The sequence below is a fragment of the Pelodiscus sinensis genome, chromosome 5, assembly GCF_052426305.1.
Source record: "Pelodiscus sinensis isolate ZL-2025 chromosome 5, ASM5242630v1, whole genome shotgun sequence".
In the NCBI taxonomy this organism is placed as follows: Eukaryota; Metazoa; Chordata; order Testudines; family Trionychidae; genus Pelodiscus; species Pelodiscus sinensis.
The window spans coordinates 31695029-31707930 of record NC_143056.1 but is presented as its reverse complement, the minus strand read 5'-3'; the positions used below and the strand labels follow the sequence as shown (position 1 = coordinate 31707930).

General features: G+C 45.9%; 1 protein-coding gene across 2 annotated transcripts in view; it reads right to left on the bottom strand.

The window, feature by feature from the left end:
* Nucleotides 1–12902, bottom strand: part of RPS6KA5 (ribosomal protein S6 kinase A5) — a 189330-nt gene that overhangs the window by 134181 nt on the left and 42247 nt on the right. The gene's annotated exons all lie outside the window — the stretch shown is intronic.

The following is a 12902-nucleotide window of genomic DNA, read 5'->3' as shown; positions in this document are numbered from 1 at the left end:
CCAAATCTAGTCTGTGTCTCAGCAAAAATGGTTCAGCTGAGAAGAAGGCAGGCTAGGGAAGTATTACATTGGTCTACCCATGGTAAACGATTTTGTCAACTTTGTCTTTGGGTATTTTTATTTAAGTACTGAAAAATATATTTGAAATGACTGTGTAATTTTAGTTGAATTCCAATTCAAAATTTTAATCTTGATTTGTATTTATAAGTTTTAGTTATTTTTCTAATGAAAAGTTGTTTTTCATTGCCAACCAATCATTAAAATGTGTTTACTTTCAACAGAATACAGCCATTATACTATATCTGTTACTTTTTGTTAACCAAGTAGATATACTATATTTGTACGCATTTACTAAGTTACATAACTCAATATAAAAGTATATAAAGTCTTAACTTTTATTTTTTTCATTATGTTAGAAAACTATGAATTATATTTATTACATAATTAAAATGGTTTTTAACTTATGATTTGTGTCAAGTTGTATCTGGATGAAAACTGGAATTCATTACAAATGCACAAAATATTTTTAAAATGTTTTCATTAGTTAAATAAAATTACTTTAATTTTGCTAGAAACATAAAGGGGAATAAATCAAATGTTTTGCATTTAAATGATTTATTAAGCAAAGGAAGCATGATCTGTGGCTAGTGAACTGAATTGTTTTGAATCACAAAGTCCTTCAATATTTTAGAGCTCATAGATTTCATGCGTTCACGATTCATTTTTATTTCGCAGCTACATAGGAGGAAAAAAAGAAGCATTCCTATTTTTCCCAACTTCTAATTGCTTTCTCAACTTTGACTGAATGCCTTCAAAAGGGGCTACTACCAATAAAAGTTAGCTTAGCACTTCAACGAACTATGACTCAGGACACTCAGCTAGGGTATGTCTACACAGCCCAGCTATTTCGGGATACCAGAGGTATCCCGAAATAGCTACCCTGCGTCTTAACAAGCTGCCCGTTATTTTGAAATATTTTTTGAAATAATGGGCATGCTGTTTCAGCATCCCTGTAACCCTCGTTCCATAAAGGTTAAGGGATATCTTGAAATAGTGTGTTATTTTGAAATAGAATCAAAATAAGATATACAATTTGCACTCCTGGCATGGTGGGAGGAGACTTCATACGCCCTCCCCCCCGCCCCCCCGACCTCCGCCCCCCCGACCTCCAAGCCCTGATTGGTCTGGGAGCAGGGGGGACAGCGTGTGAAGTCTCCTCCTGCCCTTAAGGGGCACAGCTCTTCTAAGCACCACGCACTCCTTGCAGAATGCGGGCAGGATGGGAGGAGACTTCGTGCTCTCCCCAGCCCCAGGCGAATCCAGGCTTGGGGGTGGTGGGAGGGGCTCAGCACTTAAAATCAACCACCAGCTGCTGCAAAGCTGGCAGTTGACTCTAAGCACAGCTCTCCATTACAGGATGGGGGCAGGGAGCGAGAGACTTCATGTGCTCCCCGTCCTCAGGCCCTGATTGACTTGAGGGCAGCACACCAAGTCTCCTCCCACTGCCAGGGGCACATGTATCTAGAGAGAATCACCAGCTATTGAGAACAACTAGTGGGTCTCTCTGGCGGGGGCTGTTGCTACATTTCAAAGGTGAAAGCGCTGCAGAAAGCACAGGGCCAGCGGGGACTCAAGCAGTCTCCCACTAGCCCTGTGCTCCCTGTGGCGTTTCAAAGCAGCAGCACCACATGGAGCTCAGAGTCAGCAGGGGAGTCCCCAGCTGACCTCAGGCTCCATTGGACGCTGCCACATGAAAGCAGCCCCTCCTCTTCCCCACCCTTGTTGCCTCTTTCTGATGGAGGCAGCAAAGTGGGGGAAAGGGGGAGAAGTGACTAGCCGACTAGCGTGTCGACTATCTGATAAGCTTGGAGACAGGTAAGGGCCGTAGCTGTAGGAGTTGCCAGCAGTATGGTGACGAGATCACGTAGTGCTATAAATCGGTGCAGTGAGAGATAAGCTCTGGCCGTCAATGAATCGAGGTGGGCGGCAATGAACTCTATGCCCTGTGTGGGTTGTAGCGTTCATTTCTGTGCATTTATTAGGAGGCCCAGATGGCTGAAGATCTGTATTATGTTGGAGACCACATAATCGGCTTTTTATAAGACAGTTGTCTATGTATGGAAAGATGACGACGCCCTGTTGACGTAGATAGGCTGTGACTATAGCTAGAGTCCTCCCTTTGGACTGTCTTCTGCCCAGATCTTTGAGAAGACCCTGGGGGAAGAAGACAGTCCAAAGGGGAGGATTCTGTACTGGTAGTGATCGTCTCCCGCAGTAAACTGGAGATAATGTCTGTGTGATGGGTGCATGACAATATGAAAGCATGTGTCCTGAAGGTCAAGGGCTGCAAATCAGTCCCCTTCATCTACAGCTGGTATAATTGATGCCAGTGCTACCATCTTGAAGTGTTGTTTCTGCAGAAATTTGTCTAGCTTGTGGAGATCTAATATGGGTTTCTGTGCACTTCTGTGTCAGAAAATATTTGGAATAGAACTCTCTCCCCCAAAAGGCCAGGGAGACACTCCCTATGGCTCCCAATTACAGGAGGCAATTGATTTCCTGTCTGAGAAGCATCTCGTGAGAGGGGTCCCTGAAGAGGTAAGGGAAAGGGGGATGGGCAGGGGGAAGTGATGTAAAGGGGATAGCTTATCCTGTGTGGATGATTTCTGAGACCCACTGATCTCATGTTATAACATCCCACTGGTGGTAAAAGGGACAGAGTCTGTTGGTAAAGAGATGGTACTGGCTCATTGGCAAAGACTACAGTGGGAGGTCTGGCAGGCCCTCAACCAAATCCTCAAACCTGCTGTTTTGTTGTCTGGGGACCAGAGTAGTGAATTGGAGGCGGGTGCCTCCTCTGAGGACATTGTCTAGGGCGATTGAAGCCATACTGCCTTTGCTGAACACAGTTGTAATAGCAGTCTCTATTTTTGTTGTACGGGGTATAACACCTTCGACGATATGGTGGGGTATAAATGCTAAGTGTACAAAGGGTAGTGCAGGAATCCTTGCTGCAATGTAGGACTTTGTCCGTAGTAGCCCCAAAAAGCTCAAGAAGCTCTTCTCATTATCACAGCTGTGACCGTTGCCCTGGCTGCCATATCAGATACATCTATCAAGAAAAGCAGTGCGCTGTACAAGCAACAGTGTGACTTTCGTGTATGATTCATCTGAGTATGGGTTTTCTGGATTCTGGAAGGTGTTCCATCAACTTGGACAGGTTGGAATAGTATCAAAGTCATGGTTTGCCAGCAAAGCAACAATTGAAGAGTAGCTGAGGAATAGACCTTTTTCCCGAGAGGCCTTTGCACGTTGGTCAGCGGAGTCCATGATGAGAGAATTTGGTTGTGGATACGAGGAAAGGAATTGTAGGTCTTTTGGTGGTATAAAGTACTTCCTGTCAGATCTCTTGCACATTAGCTGAATTGAAGTAGGGGTTCACCAGATTTCATCTGAGACCTCCATTATTGCCTCGTCAATAGGGAGTGTGATTCTTTCCTGTGAACTTCTTTGATGTTTTTCAGAAGTCAGTGCTGTTTCTATCTGCGGGTATGTCTACACTACAAAGTTAATTCGAACTAACAGATGTTAGTTCGAATTAACTTTGATAGGCGCTACACAAGCAAACCGCTAGTTCGAACTTAATTCGAACTAGCGGAGCGCTTAATTCGAACTAGGTAAACCTCATTCTACGAGGACTAACACCTAGTTCGAATTAACTAGTTCGAATTAAGGGCTGTGTAGCCACTTAATTCGAACTAGTGGGAGGCTAGCCCTCCCCAGCTTTCCCTGGTGGCCACTCTGGGCACCACCAGGGAAACTCTTCTGCCCCCCTCCCAGCCCCGGAGCCCTTAAAGGGGCACGGGCTGGCTACGGTGCAAGCCTGCCAGCACCCAGCCAGCAGACCCTGCACCTGGCACGGCTCGAGCCAGCCACCCGCTGCCACCCAGCCCTCCGCCTCTTCCCGGGACCAGGCTGGCGGCTCCCGGGAGCCTGCCCAGGTCCGCAAGAGGCGGGCTTCCGCCTGGTCTAGTGCAGACATCGTGGACCTCATCCACAACCTCCACACTAGGCACAGGAAAGTGGCCGTCTAGGGCAGGATAGCTGCCAGCCTGGCCACCCAGGAGCAGGTTTGCATGAAAATCAAGGTGGTCCACTGAGACCCCCGACCCTGAGCCCTGAGCTTACAATGGCCATACTGGGTCAGACCAAAGGTCCATCTAGCCCAGTAGCCTGTCTGTCGACAGCGGCCAACACTAGGTATCCAGGAGGGGATGGACCGAAGACAATGACCAAGCCATTTGTCTCGTGCCATCCATCTCCAGTCTTCCACAAACAGAGGGCAGGGACACCATTTCTACCCCCTGGCTAATAGCACTCCATGGACCCAACCTCCATGAATTTCTCACTTCTCTTTAAACTCTGTTATAGTTCTAGCCTTCACAGCCTCCTGTGGCAAAGAGTTCCACAGGTTGACTATTTGCTTTGTGAAGAACTTTATGTTGTTAGTTTGAAGCCAGATACCTATTCATTTCATTTGGTGTCCTTTAGTCCTTATATTATGGGAACTAATGAAGAACTTTTCTTTATGCACCCTCTCCACAGCACTCATGCTTTTATAGACCTCTATCATATCCCCCCTCAGTCCCCTCTTTTCTAAGCTGAAAAGTCCCAGTCTCTTTAGCCTCTCTTCATATGGGACCTGTTCCGAACCCCTGATCATTTTAGTTGCCCTCCCCTCTCCCACGCTCTCTCTTCCCCTCTCCCACCTCCTTTTCCCAGTCTCCCCGAGTTTTGTTCAATAAAGAGAGTTTCTATTTTTGAACACACGTGTCCTTTATTTTGTACATCAGGAAGGGGGGCTAGGGAAGGGTAAGTGGAAGGAGGTGAGGGAGGAATGGGGTACGAGCCCCCGATGGGGAGCACTGGGCTGGTTCTGCAGGCTCCTTTGGGTGGAAGCTCTCCTGCAGCCCCCCGATTAACCCCCCCTCCGGATGGCAGCCTGCGGCAAGTGCAGCCGAGCTGATGACCGAGTGCTGTGATGTGCCGAGTGTGGGCACCCAGGGCACTCCAAGCCAGGACTGCTTTGCAAGCGGGGCACCCCTGAGAACTGTCTGTCCGGGGTGGGGGTCGGGTCCCTTTAAGCACAGCCCTTGGCTAGCCTGAGACAGTAGCTCCACGCTCTAAGTCCTAATCTGATGCCCTACCGACACTGCTTCCGGCCATCCTTAACCTCAGTTCAGGGTCCACTCAGTGTGGACATGCTAGTTCGAATTAGCAAAATGCTAATTCCAACTAGTTTTTAAGTCTAGATGCGCTAATTCGAATTAACTAATTCGAACTAAGTTAGTTCGAATTAGTGCTGTAGTGTAGACATACCCTGACTTCTTGGAGCTGGACATCCTGGGTTGTCACCATCCTCTTAAACAGATCCTAGAATTGTTTCAGGTCATCTGACAGTTGAGTATCATCCAATATAACCGCGTCTTCAAGATATGAAGAAGTGTTATCAGGAGGTGATTCTGTGTGCCGTAACTCGGTATGTTCATCAGAGAGTTGGCCCTCTTCTTCATCAGTCTGCAGTGGTTGGCACAGTGCAAGATGAGGAGGAGAGAGTCTCCTCGAAGTAGACGATGCGGCAGAGTGTCTTTTCCATGGGTCCCAGTGGTCCCACGGTGACCAGCAAGATGGATAGTGGGATGGTAGGTACAGCCAATCTGAGTACCAAGGAGGATATAGTGGTCTATCATAGTAGCAGTAAAGATGGCAAGAGATAGTAGGGGACAAGTGCTGTGGTGAAAAAACACTGTATTAGTCCCCTGGTTAAAAGACAGCATGCTCCGACAGTACTGGAGACCTGGCATGACGTGTAGAGACCCTTGAAGAGAGTAGTAGAGGAGAAGCCTCTCTGGAGCAAAGAGGTGTAAGCTCTTGCCTGCAGTCTCTGTGTGCATTATCTGTGTGCCCAAGCTGGAGCCTCCATAGGGGGAAGCATCAAGTTGGGTAATGAAGGGCTTGTGTTCAAAGGCAGTCCCTTGTGGGAGGGCTTTTGGCTGCTGGCAGCACGGATCTCAATGCCGTGTCTCTCAACAGTGCTGGCACCAGCGTGCAGGAGCACAGGCGAGAGCTTTCTGGTGCCAATGATGCTCTCACCGAAGCTGAGCATGACGTGGAGGTCACAGTGCTGGTTCAAGCACTTGTTTCGCTGGTGCCGCGGGTTCTCAACTTATCCCCTCCAGGCACTAAGAGGATGGAGTTGGGGGCAGAGATTTTGAAGGGGATGGCCCCTTCTTAGCCCACTCTTGGAGGTGGCTCTTTCTGTAAGGCTGCGCAGCCGGTAGAGAGGCTTGAGAGCACTCAGGCTGCATCACCTTGTCAAATAAAACCATGCTGAGCCTGAGCTCCCTGTCTTTTCTTGTTCTCACTGTGAGGGAGCGGCAGAGTTTGCATTTCTGGGGTACATGCCCGAGACTGGCATCAGCTCCTGGCACGAATTACATTTTTAAAAGCCAGATGATCCTGGCATTGCGGCGACTATAAGGATCAAAGGGGCGAGTGTTATGTTGGAGGTTGCCCCTGTATCTGCTTTTAATGTGTCCATTATTGCAGTTATTGTATTCTTAATTTTTTTTTTAAAAATGAGGGAGGGAGCAGCGGGGCTACCAAGCAGCGGCTCCATGAGAGGCTGACAGGAAGAAAAAAATTTTTTTTTTAGGTGAACAGAATGAAATGTGGCATTGAGAACGCAAAAGAAAAGTAGGGGAAGGGAAACTGAGAGGTTTTTCACACACCCCTGAGGAGAAGCTGAGGATAACGGAGAGCTCCGTCCATGACCAAGCACGGCAGAAAGGTTGGGGGGGGGGCAGCGGGCTGATTACATGAGGCACCAAACTGAGCATAGAATGAGGCTCCCTTCACGCATGCATGGCCCACAGACAACTGCTAAAAAAGCTCCGCTCCATGCCTCCGGGACGTCCCTACACCTTGTGTGGAGCACCGATGGGGACATCACCTGAAGAAGAATATTACGTCACTTAGCAAGATATTTATCTTCCACTGAACACATTTTCTCACATCTATTCATAGGTATCTGCACTATTAAAAACAGTTTCCTTGATGCTACTGTCCAATCTAGAGGCTGAAGGTCTTGGTACATCTGTTATTTCCAAGAGCATCTCACTGCAACAATTTTGAGTGCAACAGGAACAGATAAGCACTCCAACCAGCTATGCCTGCCATGTTAAATGTTCTCCGGAATCTAGACATTTCTTGCATTTTTTTTAATCCAACCTGTCTTCTTTCACCTCAAGTTGAGTAACTTTTTTCCAGTTGCAGTGTAGTAGTAGTTTGTTTTTGCAATTCAAAATAAGGTAGAACGAGAATTGAAAAATTCAGTGTCCTTGACACAAAAATGTTTGGCAAATTTGATTGGTGCATCAGTTGGACACTTACAGTGAAAGCAAGTCACACAACAATTCCAGACAGATATATCAGATCTCCAGAAGTAAATTTCTTCTTATTTTAAAATGACATAACACAAGGACTGGCTCAGTGCCATATGAAATCAGGATAATACCAGGACTTTCAAGCAAAGTGAATCCCACTCAGGAGGGACAGTTGTTGTGACTTAACTAAATACGTTTACATTGTCTCTTATTATATAACCTCTCTCTCTTGGTTCTGGGTTGGAACCTTCAACAAATTTTGCGATGGTCTTTTTGGTGACACCGACCCAGGAACTATAGGCAGGAGGAGTGAGGATCACTCTTTGGCATGTACTTGGAACATGACTGACAAGCCTTGAAACTTGGGGAATAAGGCATGCCCCAGAAATGGTTTTTGACAAGATGGGTATATAAATAATGATTGCAAGACAAGAGATGAGCAAGGGGAAGTCCCAGCTACTGTCATTGGCAATAATGAAACTAAGGTTGGCAGTAGGCATATTAACATATACCCATGTACACAGATAAATGATAAGTCTGTGCTCATCAGTTAATCCTTATGGTTATATGCATCCCCCCACTGACTACCTCTGTATAAGAGGCATCAAGGAGGGGGGGGAAAGGCAGGAATCAGTGCACTGGGGAGGAGGCTTTTAAGCTTAAAAAACAGCTCCCCGTGCGAGCTGGCTTCTGCAGAACTGCCTCCCCATGCTGCTGTCTCCCACAGAGGCAACAGTGGGGAGGGGGGGCAAGTGGGGAATCAGGTTAAAACATTAGCCCTCTCCTCCCACCCCCATGCTGCTGCCTTTAATAGAGACTCAGCAGTGCAGGGAGGAGGGGCAGGTAGTAACTGGTACATGTGGGAAGCCGTCTTTTAAGCCAGCTCCCCACATGTACTGGCTCCTGCGTAGCCACCTGTTTTATCAGAGGCAGCAGCACAGGGGACTGGGCGGCAGGCAGGAGTTGATGCTCATGAGGAACTGGCTCCCACCTGTGCCCTCTTGCGTATAAATTTGTAACAGCTGAAAATTTCAACAGTTAAACATTTATAAAAATAACCATATTTTATCATCTCTAGTCAGTAGGGTTGAATATAGGGCGTGATACTGGCATCAATCCTGGGGTGCTCAATCTAACTATGTGGCTAGGGGCTAGTGGAAAAATCTTCTGGCTACTATGCACATGTTCATGTGTATTCCAATTAGGTGTGTGCATGCACAAGCACTTAAGGAAGAACACTGATTTTTTTATAGAGGGTACCAAAGGATTTCAGGTGGCAACAACAGGCTGGTAAGTTTAATTTCAGTACCAGGCAAACTGACTCATAATTCTCTTCTATATCAGACAGTGTGTAGAGGAAGAGTCAACACAGCTTTTCAAAAAGGAAAATCCCATTTCACCAATCTATTAGAATTCTTTGGTAGCATCAACAATCATGTGGACAAGGGTGAGTAAGTTGATACAGTGTCCCTTGATTTTCAAAAAGCTTGTTATGAGGTTCCACACCAAAGGCTCTTCAGCTAAATAAGCAGTAATGAGATAAGAGGGAAGTCCTCTCATGGATCAGTAATTTATTGAAAATAGGAAAGAAAGGTCAGTTTTCACAATGGTAAGAGATTAATAATTGGGCATCACCAGATCTGTCCCGAGACCTATGCTTTTCAAAATATTCAAAAATCATCTAGAAAGGAGTGTGACAAAGTCCCTTGGTAGCTCCCTGAGGTTCTGCGCTTCTTGGCGGTTACTTGGGCGCCTCAGAGAAACACGGAGCCCCCTTCGTTTCCCTGGGATTTCCCTAGAGGCAAGGGTCTCCACTTACCAAGTCATTCTCATCACAGGCCAGTCCTTGGGGTTCAGCATTTCCTTGCTTTGCTCTGCTCTGCTCTCTGAGCCTTCCAAAAAAACTTCCCCACCCCCTCATTGCCTGGGAGGAACCCTTTTTTTAGGAACCATGGAGGCCTTAATTGGCAGCAGGTGCTTAATTAACCCCAGCTGCAAGCTGCCTCCTAATTAGGCCTCTATTTTCTACCCTGGCTGCTGGGCTGTGTTCAGGTGAGGCTAATTTGGAAACAAGAAAGCATTAATCCACCTCCCAATATGGCTGCCTTCTATAAGAGTTTTGCAGTTTGCAGGCTGTGGTCTGTCACGGGGTAAATAGTGAAGTAGCAAACATTTGCAGATGGTAACTATCTTGAGTAATTCTGTAAGTCCAAAGCTGTCTATAAAGAGTTAAAAAGTTTCAGAGGGGTAGCTGAGTTAGTTTGTAACACAAAAAAATTAGATCTCACTAAACCAGGTGATTGGGCAACAAAATGAAAGATGAAATTCAATGGTGATAAATGCACAGAAATGCAAATTGGAAAACACAATCACAACTATACAAAGATGTTACCACTAAAGATAGATCTTTGAGTCATTGTGCACAGTCCTCTGAAAACATTTGGCTCAATATTTAATGGCAGTCAAAAAAAGCTAACAGAATGTTACAAACTATTAGGAAAAGAATGGATAATAAGACAGAAAATATAATGCCAGTATAAAAATCCATAGTACACCCATACCTTGAATACCAGGTGCAGTTCTGATAGCTTCATCTCAAAAAAGATAAATTAAATTTGGAAAAAGTACACAGAAGGACAAAAAGAATAATTAAGGGTATGAAATAACTTCCATACTCATTGAGAATAAAAAGACTGGGACTGTTCAGCTTAGAAAAGAGATGATTAAGAGGAAATATGATAGAAATCTATAAAATCATGACGGGTAGGAAAAAGTGACTAAGAAAGTGTTATTTACCCGTCACGTAAACACAAAACTAGGAAATAACCCAATGAAATTTAATAGGCAACATGTTACATCTTCATGGTAGGGATGTGAAAGCGTAACCGTATAAATGGTCAACCAATGAACCTGGGTTCATAGGTTAACGTTCATGGTTACACACAGGCTCCAGGCATGCACAGGGAGCCAACTCCCAGCACACACCGATTTCTGGGGAGCCTTCTACCAAACCGCGCTGGTGCCTCTGTATCAGAAAGCAGCAGTGCAAGGCAGCAGACAGTATGAACAGGGAGCCAATTGCCACCTCACAAGGAACTGTGTAACCACGGATATTTTCAGTGGTTACACGGTTTTACTTAATTATATGCATTTTAACATCCGTACTTCACACAATACACAATCAACACATGAAACTCATTGCTGGGGATGTTTTGAAGACCAAAAGTATATCTGTCAAAAAGCATTAGTTAAATTTTTGGATAATAAAACTGTTACAAACTGCACTTCATATTCACCATAATAATATGACTGTGGCATAGTGTATCTCGTATAAAATGTATCATGTGAGATATCAATGGAAATGAGCAGGTTATTCACCTTGTGAAGTAACTGAGGTTCTTCTAAATATGTTACTCTGAGTGCACTATTTTATGTATCAATGGAGCCACTGATTGGAGACTTTTGGTAGCAGTGCCTGGTTAGGACACCTACGTACCACAGGCAACTCGTGCTATTAGCGCTTGCATGTCCCATCTCCCTCCCTTTTCCTTCTCCACTCTGAAGTTCATTTATAAAACAACAGAGTAGAGGGGAGGAGGGTAGATAGTGCAGCACCGACACATCTCTGAGCAGCTCAGTTACTGTACAAGGTAAGTAACCTTGTCTTCTTCATCAACTGGTGTCCCTGTGGATACTCCACTTTAGGTGACAGTAGAATCATCATTAGGGTAGGCTGGGTTCCAAAGTTGGCTGAATAAAAAAGGACAGTACTGTTAAACTTAGTATTGCATCTGCATTACAATCTTTTGTGAATGTATGCTAAGTGTATAGTTGCATGAAAGTACACATATTGTAGGTCAAGGCTGAAAAACAGTCTTCTTCCTCCAGAGTTGGGATTATTAACATCAGTGTGACTATTCTGAAAGTGAATGAATTTGTTGAGTTTGCTGAGATCTAGAATTGGTCTCCATTCCCCCCCCTTTTTCTTCTACTATCTAAATTAAATTGTTTTTATCTACTTCAGACACCATTTGTGGAGCTCCATCTACAGCTGAAGATGGTTGCAAAGGTACTGGGGAGGGCAGAAGGCACAAATGCTAATGGCTCATGAGGAGCCTACAGCACATGTGTCCCCCCAACCAGGCACTGCCACCAAAAGTCTCCAGTCAGCAGTGCGGGACACACCTAAAATGGAACACCCAGTAAGACACCACTCAATGAAGAAATTATGGTTTGCTGAATAGGATTATCCTATTTATATGAATGTCATCTTTGTATCTGGATTTATGAATATTGACCACGTATCTGTATTTCAAATGTGCTTGCTCCTGGGTAACACCCATAGATCAATTAGCATCCACTAGTCAGCACATTGTGAAGGGAATATCCAAGGTAATGAGTCATGAATTGAAACAATGTGCACGGGAAAAACTTATCCTCCCCTGATGATCTTTCCCATAGACACATCAGTCAATATATGGATAATTATTGCCATAATTCATCAAAGCATGCAAGGCATGTGATTAGCAGTGTTGCCTGTAAGCCAGGGTGGGGACCATTTTTGAGTCGGGGGCCACTGACCCACAGGAAAATCAATGAGGGGCTGCACACAAGTGAGAAACAAACAAAATAAACACCCCTCACCAGCATGGGCTCCCTGATGCTAGGGGAAACCCCAAGTCTCAGGGGCTGGATCCATGCAAGCTGGGGGCTGCATCCAACCCCTGGGCCTTAGGTTCCCCACCACTGCTATAAGCTGTGCGCTTGGGTGGACACCCAGGAGAGATTCGGGTGCCACCTGCAGCCATAGCCAGCAGCATGTGTTTCCATTGGTGGTGCACATCTGCACATGTCCCAATACATATAACAAAATGTATTCTGCACATGGATCAAAAAAATTAGAGGGAGCTGAGGTGGGCTGTATCCTGCCTTCTGCCTTGAGCTCCCTCCCATATCCTAACTCCCACTCAGACCCCTCACTCCAGCCCAACCTCCTGCCCTGAGTCATCTCCCACATCTTAATTCCCTTCCAGACACTTGAACTCCTGCCCGCCCTGATCCCCCTCATGACTCCAAATCCCTGGGCTTCAGACTGGAGCCCTCTTCTGCTCCCCAAACTCTTCATCCCTAACCTCATCTATACCTGACCCCTCCAGTTGGAGCCTTCACCTTCCACTTCTAAACCCAACTCCTGCCTCAACCCACAGCCATCTCCCACACTCTTGAACCCCTCATTTTTGGCCCCCACCCCAAAGCCTAGCAGGTCCCTTAAAATCTAATAGTACAGGTCCCGGAAGAAGAATTAATCCAGCTCTGGATACTGAGACTGTTAATTTTCTCTGGAGAATATTCTTCCAGAGGCAGCTCTGTGCATGGCAGCCCTGAGGCCCTGGGAGGGCTCAATAAGTAGCTACAAGGGGGGGGGGGGGAGTCTGTGCTACCGTGCAGCTTAGGAGA